We start from the raw sequence: 16211 nt of genomic DNA on the forward strand, positions 1-16211 counted from the left end.
GATGGGAAGGACCTTCTTGGACATCTTTCTCAGGTTAACTATGCTACTAAGAAGAACTAGAGGTTTTCGTTGAGGTAGTAGTGGCTCTAGTGGTCGTGGCTACTGTTAGAAAAATGGGAATGTGAGTAGTAACTAGAGTGAGACCTAGAGTGATGGGTATGGGACCAACGGTGCTAGGTATGATGTAGGTATGATGTAATGTCTGATGAAAAAATCAATGCATAAGAGTATGGACAACAGAAGAAATATGTGTCAGTTGATAGGACTTGGAACGATCTAGTGCCGTGTAACTAGTTTCCCAAGGAGTCTTGATTGCCCATATAATACCATGCAACAAAAGCTGCCACTTTCATTTCCAATGCACTCCATCTCCAATATTATTCCACCATCTTTAATTCCGCTTCCCACAAATCTTCAGTTGGAGATGTCGGAATTTATCCCCTCCGTTGATATTGCTTAGTTAGGTTGTGTGTGAAAAATATTTAGGTTTCTCTCTATTAATGATGAATTATGGAAGAAGAAGTATGGTAATGAGCTTGGTTCACTTTTTTGAGGTTGACAGACCAAGAGGGGGCTGCCCGGATGGTCTGAGATGGAAATATGCATTTTTTGGGGTATTGTATTATGAAGAAGAAAATGGAGGCTCAGAGGAGAAACTTTAGGAACAAATACCTTCAATAGGCTCCTCGAATGTGATTTTCCTAGTACATTCTTGTTCCCTTTCCAGGGACGGGCTTCGGAATTAGTGGAGGGGATTATGATTGGTTTCCTGCCATCGACGATGTGGGAATTTATTTAGGTCGTGCATGGTGGGAAAAATTAAAGGAGGTTTTGGCCGACAATGAGAAGACATGTGGCAACAATGTTTGATTTCAGTGGATGGAAAGGTGATTATATTTTATGAAAATCGAGTTCATACTTTTGTAATGAATTACCCAACCCATAACGTGAAGAACAAAAAAGTTTTAATTGTGTTTGCAGCGACCTATTTTAATTTTGTTTTATTTTTATTACTATGTTTTTCTATTGTAACACAAGTTAGCTCATGAAAAACACATGCATTTCTTAAACGTAGGATATAGCGTATGGGCAGTCTGTATTAAGACCTTCATTGGTGCTACTGATTGGTTATGTGAGAACTAGTTAGCATACCACATTTCAAATGTTTCGGAGTAGTAAAGAGTGCAGCGATAGAAAGAGAAAATTTTGTAGCCAAAGACTCCAACATAACAAAAATAGAGAAATATAACAGAACTGTCAAGTACCATATGGTAACAAATCTGAGGAGGTGTGGTAGACTTGGTAATTGGAAGAAGAGAGAAAAGTAAGAAGTTGAATGCAAGTTGTAGTAGTTAATTAAGAATTGGCAAGAAGTTGTGGGGTCCTGCAAGCAGGGGACACCCATGAGGAAGAGGAGAGATGGGGTCTTGCGAGCAAGAGGATGGCACACCCATAAGAAAATGATCACATGCGCAATTAGGGAGTGAAAAGTAGAGTAGAGATTAGGGGGAATCCTACAATTCAACACTCAGAGGTGGATTGTGATTGTATGGTGATAGCACGGGCGAGCATGGACGTTTGACTATACCCGAGTCGAGGATGAGTAAACAATTTGTGTCGAGGGAGGGGACTATTGGGACTCGTGTGACTCGGGGTCCATTCAAGTGGATTTTGGTTTAATTAGAAAATTAAATGTAAATGATAGTTAAATTCACATGTAAAGAAGATGAAATTTAAATGGAATTCACATGAGATGTGAATTTGTAATGGAGGGAAAAGTAGGTGGGAGATTTTTATTTTGAAATACTCTCTTATCCTCTCATATATTTTTATTGAGTGTGACTTTAGGGTTGGGGGTGTGGCATTGAGTCTTGTCTCTTTTTAGAGTTTTTCATACAAGGGTTTTTAGTGCTTGTAGAGAGTTTTGGAGGCAACATTGCATCCCAGCTACCATGGCAGGGAGAGCCTAACTGTTATGTAAGTTTTTGTTTGTGTTAATGAAGAGGATTTAGATTCCATTTTTTTGTTTTCTTTGCAACAATTTGTGTAGTTTAGTTTGTTGTTCATATATTTTTTTCTAGATTATATTTCTACAATACTTGTTTCTATTTTGTTGGATCTCCTAGCCATCGAGTTTTTCCAACATCTATCATAGTGAATCACTCTCTAATACTATTTGTAGTTACCCCACCTATTACAAGGAGATGTACTCCATCATGTAAACATGTTTATAAAGGAGACATTATAATATTGGGAATGAGACAATCACCGACACTGAACATAGACCTGTAAAATTCATGCATACACATGGAAAGCTATATAATGATCACCATAAAAAATGGTCCATGTACATGAAAAAAATGCAATTGAACATAAAGTATATTAAGGGAAACACCAACCATGTTGTAGAATACCTCAACTATCCCTCATTTATAATCATAACCATAGTTCTCAACTTCCATGGGCTTCAGACCTATGGGTGTCCACAACTATGTAATAGCAACCATGAATTCACCACCACATACTAGACAATGATTGCAAGGAAACAAGTTCCATAATTCCACCTCTAATATATGCTCTTATGTTACCTATGCCACCTATGTGATCCTTTAAGCAAGTGTGCCAAGTTAATTTTGGAGGTACATTATAGTTAAATGACAAGGAACTTTGGTATGGAAAATATAGTATTGATGATTTAAACATGTTTTTACCTGCCAAAGCTTATATAGGAGATCATGTGGTATATCAAATCATGCATTACCTGTTGGCATCATGTTGTTGGAAATGATGTTAATAGGGAGTCAATTAGTGTTTAGCATTAATGTTAACAACTAAATGGTTTGTACATGGTTTTATTCATGTTTGGTTGATGTACACTAATTCTTAGTAGGTTGCATAGGTGTTGAAGGTGTGATGACCCAAGTCGGAGAATATTTGGTAAAATAATTGTTATTTTTCCCAATTTATGGTAAATGTGCTAGGTATGGATTGAATATTAGTGTTTAGAGATTTTACAACCCATCTTTCTAGTGGAAAAGGGTGTCTCCAACATAGTTGAAGCACTAGTAAACTATGTTTGCAAACTTATGCATGAACAAGGAAAAACATAGGTGGATCCAAGGTAATTTCCTAAGTAAATGGCATCGATCAAGTCGATTGAATTGGTCTAAGCATGTTGATTTTGTCGTATTAATTGATCTAGTCACAAAAGGTTCGATTCGGTATGTGATGTTGTGGAATACATTCAATACATTTTATTTTGTCAAAATAGTGATTAATCATTTGATCTGGTCTAAGTTAATTAATGTCTTGATCTGGTCTCGACATTTTGTTTTGATCTAGTAGCAGTGATGTGATTTGAAGAAGTGTGTATAGAATTCATTGGTGCATTGAATATTTCCAATTTGATGTTTGGGAAATAAAATAAAGTATATTATATCTTGGGTTTGATTGTTGGGTATGTTCCCTTGTGGAGTAATGTAAACATCCATTGTTATGTTTTATTAGTAGCTTGATGGTGTGTATGGAGAGATCTAATGGAGTTTTAATGCAAGGCCAAGGACGAAGCTAGTGTATGGTAGATATGTTACAGTATTTATACCAAAATTTTGATCCAATTTGAAGAGAGTGAGTATCAAGTGTGCATATATCACTAAAACCCCTCATCGGAATTTCAAGTGTGAATTTACCTATGCAATGGGTGCCTAAGTTTGGATGCATAATTGTAGGTGTGATGGGAGAAGGATATGGGTGATATGTGGTATTGAGACAACACATATCGACCTTTTTATTTTGGGATGTGTGACCTAAAAAAATTGGAAACCAAATTTATACATCTATGATGGTGAGAAGTGGAGTGATGGTCTACAAAAGAAATGCATTGGCAGTCTAAAGAACATAGTATTTATGATGTTCAACTTTTTTTGTAGGGAGTATATTGTTGGTATGGATAATGTGATGATAGAGTCGTATTGCTATAGCTGTTCATATGTCATATGGTGTTAGATTGCCACTGCCGAGATTTATTTAATGAGTTTTATATATATGTTGAGTAGTGCTAGTCTATCTTAGGGATGAGTGAAAAATTAATTATTGATGCTAATTGTAACAAACCCCCTTAGCACCCATATCCCACACTAAGGTATAAGGAAGAAATTACTATGATGACCCAACCTCCAATGTTTAGTTATGGAAATGGGTTCATAAAATCCCTCAAATTTAAACTTATTTGAAACCATAAACAAACATTACCATCATGACCATCTCGTCATCATATTTCCTACAATATAAGTTTTATTGAACTGACTCTTGGATCACAAGCTATGGCCATTTAAAATTTGGCCCAACAAAACCCTAGCCATGTCAGCAAGAGTGCTACCACGTGGAACTTGTGTCGTGCTACACCTCATATGACGGTGCAAGTCACCCTCCATGTGGCCTTTTCCATGCCACTTGAGCCTCAAACCCACCATTGAGGATGTTGGGGTTGGCCTTCCCACAATGAAATTCATAGCACACACCTCCGAGGTCTCGACCCCTGACTTAGCCTAGGTCTCGACCTTGATCCCTCGACCTAGCCTAGGTCCGGACGTTTAACCTCTAATCTCACCGAGATCCCGAACCCCAACTAAGTTCTGGCCTGGACCACCACTTAGGACATCTTTCTATAACATAACCTTGAAGTGTCTCAACCCCAAAAGGCTTTTACTTTCAACACTTAGTTGATTTTACGATTTTAACCATTCTTATACTTTGTCATGATTTCTCTAGTTTGGCCCTAATTCTATTCATAGCTTAAGAACTTAAATAAAACTTAGGGTTTAACTTTGATCCAGCTAGTTGAACCGATAAAACAAAGAAAAAAGGGCATGTGAAAAACCATTACACACAAGTAAATGACATAGATAAAAAATTAAACATTTAATAACCTCAATAGACTTACAACTGATCTTGTAGGTCCACTAAGGCTCAAACCATATTTATACCCTACACATTCAACATTTAATAAGACCAATAATATCAAAGCAATTATTTTCGTACAAATCAAGTATGGAAGCAATTGTTAGTTGCTGAACCCACATGACTTCATACAACACAATGAACTTACATGGGAATTCAAAGCATTCAACTTACAACTCACTAGTAGGTATTTATAAAATCCATAGAATATCTCGAGGAAAAATCAACCAATCAATTTCTTTTTCCCATTTCTACAACCATGCGAAATCCAAAAAGCTATATATTAAATTTGACGAGACGCAATCCTTAATATCATAACTTTAATCTAAAGGCTCTTATCTACACTCATACCATCTCTCAACGCAACAAACACAAATTGGTTTCTATAGGAAATAACAAAGAAATTTTTAGGTATTGAACTTATTGTTGCATGACAAAAATTTCATCAACATAACCATAAAATAGTCAAGAATTCAATCAATAATATCCATGCACCAACATCATACTTCCATGCAACATTATTTAGATTTACATACATTCACAAAGAACTTTAATTCTACAACTCTCAAATCAGAGCATTTCATGTAAAATTAAGAAAGAGGGAAAACTGAATATGGGACTTCATTTTCCCACCCAAAAATAGACCTATTGTACTAGAATTACTTAAAACAGTCACCCCTAAGCCGAATCCATGATCTAAGGGGAAATTTTCCTTTCAACATCCTTAGCAGGAATCCATCTTTGGATACACAAAGGATAGGAAATACACATGACAGCGGGTGATCTTTTAGCTAGTCAAGCATAACATAATTCATAGTAATGGGTGGTTTATTAGCTGGGTCAAGCACTTTAGGAGTGGTTTATCAACCCCCAGCAAGAACCGTGGGTGGTTTATCAACTGTTTCAAGCACTCAAAGAGTGGTTTATCAACCCACAAAAAACACCCTTATGTATGCGGTTTATCATCCCTACCAAGCACCCCAAGTGGTTTCTCAGACTGTCCTTTGGCAAGCACTCCATTTTCCTTTTCATCCGATTGCTCTTTTGGTCAAAATTTTTGTCTTTTAGATAATCCCATTCCCTCATATAATATCTCTTTCCATCTTTACTCATGACACCCACGAAGAAGAGGTCCAACCCCATGTTGTTGTAAATTTCTATTTTTATCATTTCTTGAGGGGTATCTTCATATTCCTCTTGGAATATTCCTTCTTTTCTCATTATTTTCACCATAAATTAATTTAAGGTGCCAACTAACCCCACTTGGTTTATCTTTCCTCTTCCCTCTTAGATCATAGATCTATGGTCCCACGCATCATCCCATTACATTATTACATTACAAAATCAGGGGAAGTGTACCAATGGTGTCACATATCCCACCCTCTTAAAGGGAAAATTGCCCTCATTCTTCTTATTAGCGTGAAAAAAAAAAAAAAAAAAAACTAATCTTTATACATAGCTCTTTCATTTTCTGTATTCAACAAAAAATATGGGTATTGTGCCCTTATTTGTTCAACCATCTCCCAAGTGGCTTTATCAGGTTCAAAGTGCTTCCATTGTACCTTGAATTGCTCTATTGTTCGATTCCGAAGCATGATTTCTCCAATCCATGGTGCATAATGGTTCTAGTTGGAACTCTCTGCCTCGTTCTACCTGTAGCATAAACCAATCAAGAATATGATAACAATCATGGACATATTTCTTAAGCAAGGAAATATGAAAAACAATACGAGCTTCACTAGGGGTGGCAAGGAAAATCTATAGGTCATTGGCTCCACTCTTTCCAAGATCTAAAATTGTTTGCTATATCTAGGCGCAAACTTGGCACATGAGTCCATTTGTAATGAGATTTTATTTGGCTTAATGTAGAGATAAAAATTTTCTCATACTTAAAAATCTTTATGAGTTCTCTGTTGGTCTACCTAACGTTTCTACCGATCTTGGGCCACCTTTAGCTTTTGCTTGATATTTATTATTTCCTGTTCCAATTCTTTTAGAAAATTTGGCTCAACATTTACTCTACTTATTGGATCATCCCAACTAATATGGTTATTGCATTTTCTTCCATAAATTACATCAAAGGGACTCATTCCCATTGACTATTGATAACTATTGTTGTATGTAAATTGTACTAATGGCAGGTAGTCTTCCCACATCAGCTGTTGATTCTTCTTATATGTCATGTAGATTTTCACCAAATTTTGTACCTTGGGGAAATCTCTCTTCAAATGGTTTTCTCCACACCCCCAACAATGATAGGATCCTTTCATATTTTCATTCCCTGACTCGCATGCTTCATTTTTTATAACTATGGAGTTTTTCTACTGTTCACCTTTGGTGAAGTTATTAAGCCTTCCACCCTCTCCTACTTGCTTATCTCCTGAGGTTCTCTTCCTTTCTCCTTTTACTCTCTTCTTCTACTCATCCTGGAGTTTGGTCTTATGCTTAAAGTGTTCATAAAAATGTTTGGTCTTTTGGATAACCTCCTCTAGAGTCTTAGGTTCATCAAATTCTATTATGTTTGAGTATGATTGTGGTAACCCATTGAAATACCTCTATATCTTGGTCTTCTCATACTTGATGTAAGTTAAATACCTTAATAGCTCATGGAATTTGTTGGTGCATTGTTTAGGTGTCATCTGCTCCAGTTTGTTCTCATAGAAGTCCTTGGCTTTGTTGTCATAATATTCTCAGACAGTTACTTTGCTCAGATGTAGTTTTCAAACTTTCTCCATGTCGGCGCTCTTTCCTTGATACCTTTTATATTCTTGAAATCCTCCCACCATATTTCATCCTTTCCTTTTAGACTAAGGACAATCACTCTGGCCTTCATGTTCTCAATACATTTATGCATCTTGAAGTACTTCTTTATTCCCAAAATCCAAGCTTCTACATCCTCTTCTTTCTTTACCTTTCCATCAAAGGTTAGGGTTTTTGTTTCTTGAATTCTTCTTGCATTGGAGTCTTTCTACTCTTTCTTTAATGATGATATATGGTGGCCACATTTTCCATTAATTAGCTAGTTCTTCTTAATTCTCTTTCTGGAGAGATGAGAAATTATGTTCCTCCTTTTGCATGTCTAATCCTCATTCTTGATTGGATACCCTCTTATTTATTATCATCCGATTTGTTCTTTTGGACATTTGATGGGCTATCTTTAGGCCTATTTGTATCATGATGGTTGGCACAAACCCTTTGCTGTCTCTATCTTTGTAATTTTGACCAACTTTGCAATAATAGAGCATTTAATTCTTCTTATTCTCTCACAATCTTCTTGTTGTCTTCCTTGTAGCTTCTTATCTCAACTCTTAGACTTCTAAGTGTGTCTATAAGTTTAGGAGTGTCTTCCTCTTTTATCTTCCCAACTATCTCTTCTTTAGAACCTTTCAGGGTCCTGTTCATATCATGTTGTTCAAATATAATGCTCATTCTTCCCCTTCCTTGTTTTATTTTGATGCCCACCTTTCTACATTTTACACACACAATGATCTTATCCAACCAAAAAGAACAAGTAATTATCCCTTTGAGCTATGTAGATTATTATGTATCAAATCTTAGTTAGAATGTAATCATATTCAATGAAGAAAACTATACAGCTGCACATTGCAATATTCTGCAATTAGCATAAAGGGAATACTAATAAATCAATCATATCATGCATATCAATCAATCACCTAGTGTGTTCATGTGAGCCTCTTTAGATATAATGTATGAACCAGTGCCTTGATACCATTGTGTAGAAAAACCCCTTAGCACCCATAGCCCACATTAAGGGTATAGGAAGTAGTTACTATGATGACCAAACCTCAAATGTTTAGTTATGAAAATGGGGTCATAAAATCCCTCAAATTTAAACTTCATTGAAAACATAAACAAAAATTTTCATCGTGGATATCTGATCATGAGCTTTCTGGTGATATCAGTTTTATCTAAATCCGACTCCTGGAACACAAGTTATGGCCATTTAAAGTTTGGCCCAAAAAAACCCTAGCCATGCCAGTGAGAGTGTTACCATGTGGTACTTGTGTGGTGCTCCACCTCATTTGGTGGTCCATGTCACCTGCCATGTAGTCTTTTCCATGCCACTTGAGCCTAGGGACAACTATTGAGGACATTGGGGTTGGCCACCACACAATAAAATATATAGCACACACCTCTAAAGCCCTAACCTCTGACCTAACCTGGGTCCTGACCTTCAACCTTTGATCTCATTAAGGCCTTGACCTCTAACCTTTGATCCTGCAAAGGTCCTGACCTCCAACTAAGGTCGGGCCTAGCCCGCTAGTTGGGACGTCCTTCCATAACATAACCTCGAAGGGTCTCGACCCCAAAAGGCCCTGACTATCAACACTTAGTCAATTTTGTGATTTTAACTAGTCTTCTACTATGTCATTATTTCTACAATTTGGACCTAATTTTACTCATATATTAAGAAATTAAATAAAAAATCAGCGCCTAGCTTTGATTCTTCCAATATAATTAGTAAAATAACCAAAAAAAGGGCATGAAAAGAATAATTACACATAGGTAAATGATCTAGCTCAAACATTAAACTTTTAATGGCCTCAATAGGCTTACAACCAAGCCTACAACTCCACTAAGATTCAAACCATATTTGTACCTTAGGAATTCAATAATTAACAAGACCAACAATCGCAAAGAAATTGTTTTCATACCAATCAAGTATGAAAGAAATTGTAAGTCATAGAACCTGCATTGTTGCATATAACAAAATAAACTTAAGAAATAATTGAAAGAATTTAACTTACAAATCATTAGCAAAGATTTATAAAATCCATAGAATATTTCAAGGAAAATTAAATGAATGAATTTCATGTACCAATTTCTATAGCCATGTGAAAATACGCAGAGCTATATATTAACTTTCGTAAGACATACTCCTCAATATCACAACTTTCAACGAAAGGCACTTATTTGCATTTAGACCGTCTCTCAGCTTAACAAACAAAAAGTTCTTTCTATAGGAAATAACAAAGAAATTCTTAGGTATTGAACTTACTGTTTCATGATACAAAATTCATCAACAAAACCATAACATAGTAAAGAATTCAATATATAACATCCATGCACCAACATCATATTTCCATACAACATTATTCAGATTTACATACATTCACAAAGAAATTATTTAATTATATTACTCTCAGCTCATAGCATTTCATGTAAAATTCAGAAATAAGGAAAGATGAAGGCAGGATTTCAATTTTCCACCCAACCATAGACCTATTGTAGACATAACTACTTACAAGAGTCACCCTCGATCTAGATCCATGATCTAAGGGGAAATTTTCCTTTCAATAGCCTTAAGAGGAAGCCATTTTCAAATGCACAGAGGATAGGAAATGCATATGGAAGTGGTTGGTTTTTCAATTAGTCAAGCACAACAAAATTCATAGTAATGGGTGGTTTATTAGTCAGGTCAATCACTGTTAGAGTGGTTTATCATCTCGCATAAAGCACCCTGGGTGGCTTATTAGCTGTGTCAAACACCTAATTAGTGGTTTATTAGCCCACAACAAGCACCCTTTTGCATGTGGTTTATCATCCCTAGCAAGTACTATGAGTGGTTTCTTAGCTATTCCTTTGGAAATCACTCCTATTTCCTCTCCATCCTCTTCATCTTCTAGTCACAATTTTTCACTTTTAGAGAATCTTATTCCCTCAAGTAATAGCTCTTTCCAACTTTACTCATGAGATCCTCCAATAATACTTCCAACCCCACATTGTTGTACATTTCCCTTTTTATCATTTCCTCAGGGGTATCTCCACATTCCTCTTTGACTCTTCCTCTTCCATTTCTCATCATTTGCGCCATAAAATTAATTTAAGGAGCCAACTAAGCCTAATTGGTTTATATTTCCTCTTATTTCTTAGATAATGTATTTTTGCTCCCACACTTCAAGCCAATACATTATTACATTACAAAAATCTAGCGAACTATACCAAGGCTTTCACACTAATGTACCTTGTTATGTAATGTATGGTGTGATTTTGTTGTTGGGGTTTATGTGTTTTTTGTTGTTCAATTGAAGTGATAAAGTTTAGAGTGAAAAGAGAGAGTTTTACTACAGAATAATGGTGTTTTTGTATTAATATTGAGCAAAGAAGATTATGTGGGTCCAATATGAACATAGATTAAATGAGGTCCACAACATTTTGAGTTGACATTTACAGGCCAAGTAAGAAAAGGTATAAAAGGTGGCCCACAAGATTTTTAAGGTTGGGGCCTTCAGTGGCAAGTGGTGGCTTGTTGATTTAGGTAGTCCTCTCTTCCTTAAGGTGGTGGAAAGAGAAAATTTTAGAGGTTTGGGATTACATAGTTCTTGAAGTGTTGAGTTATGTTAGGTATTTCCCTAGAGCGAGTGGTTTCTTGTGTACATTGTAGTTCAGGGTTTGCACACTAGTGGTGGCAAGTGAATGATGTAAAAGAAGATTGAATAATAAAGAATAATAAGAAGACAAAGCTTCAGAGATTTTTCTATCAAAAAGATTTCCTTCTAATATCTAGTGTCCTTATTTTAATGAGGCATATGTGTTTCTCTCTTGTTTGCTTTGTTGTTTCACGTGTTTATCTTATGTAATGATCATGCATTGTGTTTAGATATGTTATCGCTAATGTGTTGCTGTTCATTAATAATTTAGTAAATTGTAAGAAAAGGGAAAAAGTTGTAACTAGTGATTCATACTACATAATATTGATTCATCCCCACTCTTAGTATTGTCAAGTTCCCAACAATTGGTTTAAAAGCGGGTGTATTCAAGTGCAGCTTGACTATTGGAAGGAAAATCTAGTAAAAAATTTTAATTTTTCTTTTTTTTTTATAATGGATCATCAAGGTGCATCTTTGGTCAATGTTGTAAGCTATCAGGTTTGGATAGAAAAGGTGAATTACAAATTTTTAGCTTATGGATCTAATGTTGGGAAGTTAGTGTGTGAAGGTTGTGGAAAATATCCTCCCTTAGCAAAAGTGAAGTAGCATGCTTCCTAAGAAAAATGTGTGATATATGACAATATTCACAATGCAGATCTAGAGAAGGTAGTGAATATAACATCTACAAAGGATATATGGGATAAATTATAGATATTGTATGGAGGAGACAATAGTAGCAACAATAGAGAGATCGAAAAGAAGAGAAAAAAGAATAACAAGAAGAAGGGGTCTCAGAAGAGAGGGTCTCGATTCGATGAGGTCCATCCCCCTAGTGTGAGTTCAACAAATCATCAAGAGAAGAAATCAAGACATGAAGGTGTAATGGAACCAAATGTCACATAGAAAAAACAAATATGAAGGTATGAATGATGATGTATTATTTTTCAGTTATGCATTAAACAGTTCTGATGACAACCATTCCTATCTAAAAAGTTAAGATGCTCATGTTTCTGAAAGAGTAGTGGTTCTTAAAGATGAACTTGAGTCAACTATGGTCTTTATGGATAAGCTAACTATTGACATAGGAATTTTGATAATTGTGTATAGAGATGAAGAAAAATGATTGCGGATCTTTGATGTAAAGGAGGTTGATATCAAAGACGAAACCATTAGTTTAAGGACATAGTTGGAAGAATATGGTTGAAAAAATAGAATATGAAGTGGCCTCAATGAAGAAGCAACTAGAGAATGAATACAATTAGCTCAATTTGGTGAAGAGTGAAAATATATTCGAAAACATGTTTATCAGTCAAATATTTCTCTTGGTCGAATCTAGTATAGGGTTTTTAATGGGAGAATCGAGCTCACAGACAAATTCCATGTACGAATTTCTACAACCATGCGAAAATACACAGATCTATATAATACCATTGACAATACATAATACTCAATATCACAGATTTCAACTAAAGGCACTTATCTGCACTCAGACCATCTCTCAACGTAACAAACACAAAGTGCTTTCTATAGGAACTAACAAAGAAATTCCTAGGTATTGAACTTACTGTTGCATGATAGAAAATTCAACAAAACCATAAAATAGTCAAGAATTCAATCAATAACATCCATGCACAAACATCATATATCCATGCAAAATTATTCAGATATACATACATTAACAAATAAATTCTTAGGTATTGAACTTGTTGTTGCATGATAGAAAATTCATCAACAAAACCGTAAAATAGTCCAAAATTCAATCAATAAAATCCATGCACCAACATCATATTTCCATACAACATTATTCAGATTTACATACATTCACAAAGAAATTATTTAATTATAAAACTCTCAGCTCATAGCATTTCATGTACAATTCAGAAACAGGGAAAGATGAAGGCGAGATTTCAATGTTCCACCCAACTGTAGACCTATTATAGACATAATTACTTACAGGAGTCACCCTCGATCTAGATCCATGATCTAAGGGGAAATTTTCCTTTCAACAGCCTCAAGAGGAAGCCATTTTCGAATGAACAGAGGATAGGAAATGCATATGGAAGTGGTTGGTTTTTCAATTAGTCAAGCACAACAAAACTCATAGTAATGGGTGGTTTATTAGTTGGGTCAATCACTCTTGGAGTGGTTTATCATCTTGCATAAAGCACCCTGGGTGGCTTATTAACTATGTCAAGCACCTAATGAGGGGTTTATTAGCCCACAACAAGCACCCTTTTGCATGTGGTTTATCATTCATAGAAACTCTGTGAGTGGTTTCTTAGCTAGTCCTTTAGAAATCACTCCTATTTCCTCTCCATCCTCTTGATCTTCTCGTCACAATTTTCTCTTTTAGAGAATCTCATTCCCTCAACTCATATCTATTTCCAAATTTACTCATTAGATCCTCCAAGAAGAGGTCCAACCCCACATTCTTGTACATTTCCATTTTTATCATTTCCTCAGTGGTATCTCCATACTCCTCTTGGCATATTCCTCTTCTTTTTCTCATTATTTGTGCCATAAAATTAATTTAAGGAGCCAACTAAGCCTACTTGGTTTATCTTTCCTCTTATTTCTTAGATAATTTATTTTTGGTCCCACACTTCAGGCCAATACATTATTACATTACAAAAATCTAGGGAATTGTACCAAGGCTTTCACACTAATGTACCTTGTTATTTATTGTATGGTGTGATTTTGTTGTTGGGGTTTATGTGTTTCTTATTGTTAAATTGAAGTGATAAAGTTTAGAGTGCAAAGAGAGAGTTTTATTGCAGAATAGTGGTGTTTTTGTATTAATATTGAGAAAAGAAGAAGATGTGGGTCCAATATGAAGATAGATTAAATGAGGTCCATAGTGTTTTGAGTTGACATTTATCGGCCCAGTAAGAAAAGATATAAAATGTGGTCCACAATATTTTGAAGGTTGGGGCCTTTAGTGGAAAGTGGTGGCTGCTTGATTTAGGGAGTTGTGGCTTCCTTTAGTGGTGGCCTGAGAAACTATTAGAGGTTGGGGCCCGCATAGTTCTAGAATTGTTTGCTTTTAATAAGTATTTCCCTACAGCGAGTGGTTTCTTGCGTACATCATAGTTTAGGGCTTGCACACTAGTGGTGGCGAGTGAATGATGTAAAAGAAGATTGAATAATAAAGAATAATAAGAAGACAAAGCTTCAGAGGTTTTTCTATCAAAAGGGTTTCTTCCTAATATCTAGTGTCCTTACGTTAATGATGTTTTATGTGTTTCTCTCTTGGTTTCTTTGTTGTTTCATTTGTTTCTCTTATGTAATGGTCATGCATTGTGTTTAGATATGTTATGGCTAATGTGTTTTTGTTCATTAATAATTCAGTAAATTGTAAGAAAAGGAAAAAAATTGTAATTAGTGATCCATACTACATAATACTGATTCATCCCCACTCTTAGTATTGTCATGTTCCCAACAATTGGTATCAAAGTGGGTGTATTTAGGTGCATATTGACTATTGGAAGGAAAATATAATAATTTTTTTTTTTTTTGCTAATGGATCATTAAGGTGTGTCTCTGCTCAATATTACAACCTATCGGGTATGGATAGAAAAGGTGAAGTAAGAATTGTTAGCTTATGGATCTAATGTTTGTAAGTTAGTGTGTGAAGGTTGTGGAAAATATACTCTCTTACCAAAAGTACAATAGCATGATTCCTAAGGAAAATGTGTGAAATATGAAAATCTTCACATTGCAGATCTAGAGAAGGTAGTGAATATAACATCTACAAAGGATATATGGGATAGATTATAGATATTGTATGGAGGAGAGAATAGTAGCAACAATGGAGAGATTGACAAGAAGATAAAAAAGAAGAAAAAGAAGAAGGGACATCAAAAGAGAGGGTCTCGATCCAATGAGGTCCATACCCCTAATGCAAGGTCAACAAATCATCAAGAGAAGAAGTCCAAACATGAAGGTGTAAGGGAACCAAATGTCACATAGCAAAAAAAATATGATGGTATGAATGATGATATGTTATTTTTTAGTTATGCATTAAATAGTTCTAATGGAAACCATTCCGATCTAGAAATTCAAGATGTTCATGTTTCTGAAAGAGTAGTGGTTCTTAAATATGAACTTGAGCCAACTATGGTTGTAATAGACAAGCTAATTATTGAAGTAGGAATTCTGACAGTTGTGTATAGTGATGAAGAAAAATGATTGCAGATCTTTGATGTAAATGAGGTTGATATCAAAGATGAAACCATTAGTTCAAGGACCTAGTTGGAAGAAGCTAAAAGAGTTGAAGATGTGATGAGAAATCATCAAAAATAAAGAGAGAGATAGATTGAAAAATAGAAGATGAATTTGTCTTAATGAAGAAGCAACTAGAGAATAAAGACAATTAACTCAAATTGCTGAAGAGTACCAATATCTTGGAAAACATGTTTATTAGTCAAATATTTCTCTTGGTTGAATCTAGTATAGGGTTTTGAAAGGGAGAATCGAGCTTACAGATACATGTCATGTACCAATTTATATAGCCATGCGAAAATAGACAATATTAAATTTGAGAAGACATAATCCTCAACATCACAACTTTCGACTAAAGGCACTTATGCGCACTCAGACCATCTCTCAACGTAACAAACACAAAGTGATTTCTATAGGAAATAACAAGGAAATTCCTAGGTATTGAATTTATTGTTGCATGATAGAAAATTCATCAACAAAACCATGAAATAGTCAAGAATTCAATCAATAACATCCATTCACCGACATCATATTTCCATACACCATTATTCAGATTTACATACATTAACAAAGAAATTCCTAGGTATTGAACCTATTGTTGCATGATAGAAAATTCATCAAAAAAACCATAAAATAGTC

The 16211-nt window shown here is 35.2% G+C and overlaps 1 pseudogene; it reads left to right on the plus strand.

Annotated features, from left to right (window-relative positions):
• The first annotated feature begins 328 nt into the window (after positions 1-328).
• LOC149152786 (uncharacterized) overlaps positions 329-16211 on the plus strand; it is a 93295-nt pseudogene continuing 77412 nt past the window's right edge.

Source organism: Pinus tabuliformis, chromosome 9, assembly GCF_031772625.1.
Source record: "Pinus tabuliformis cultivar Carrire ecotype Pingquan chromosome 9, CPIR1, whole genome shotgun sequence".
NCBI classification, from domain to species: domain Eukaryota; kingdom Viridiplantae; phylum Streptophyta; class Pinopsida; order Pinales; family Pinaceae; genus Pinus; species Pinus tabuliformis.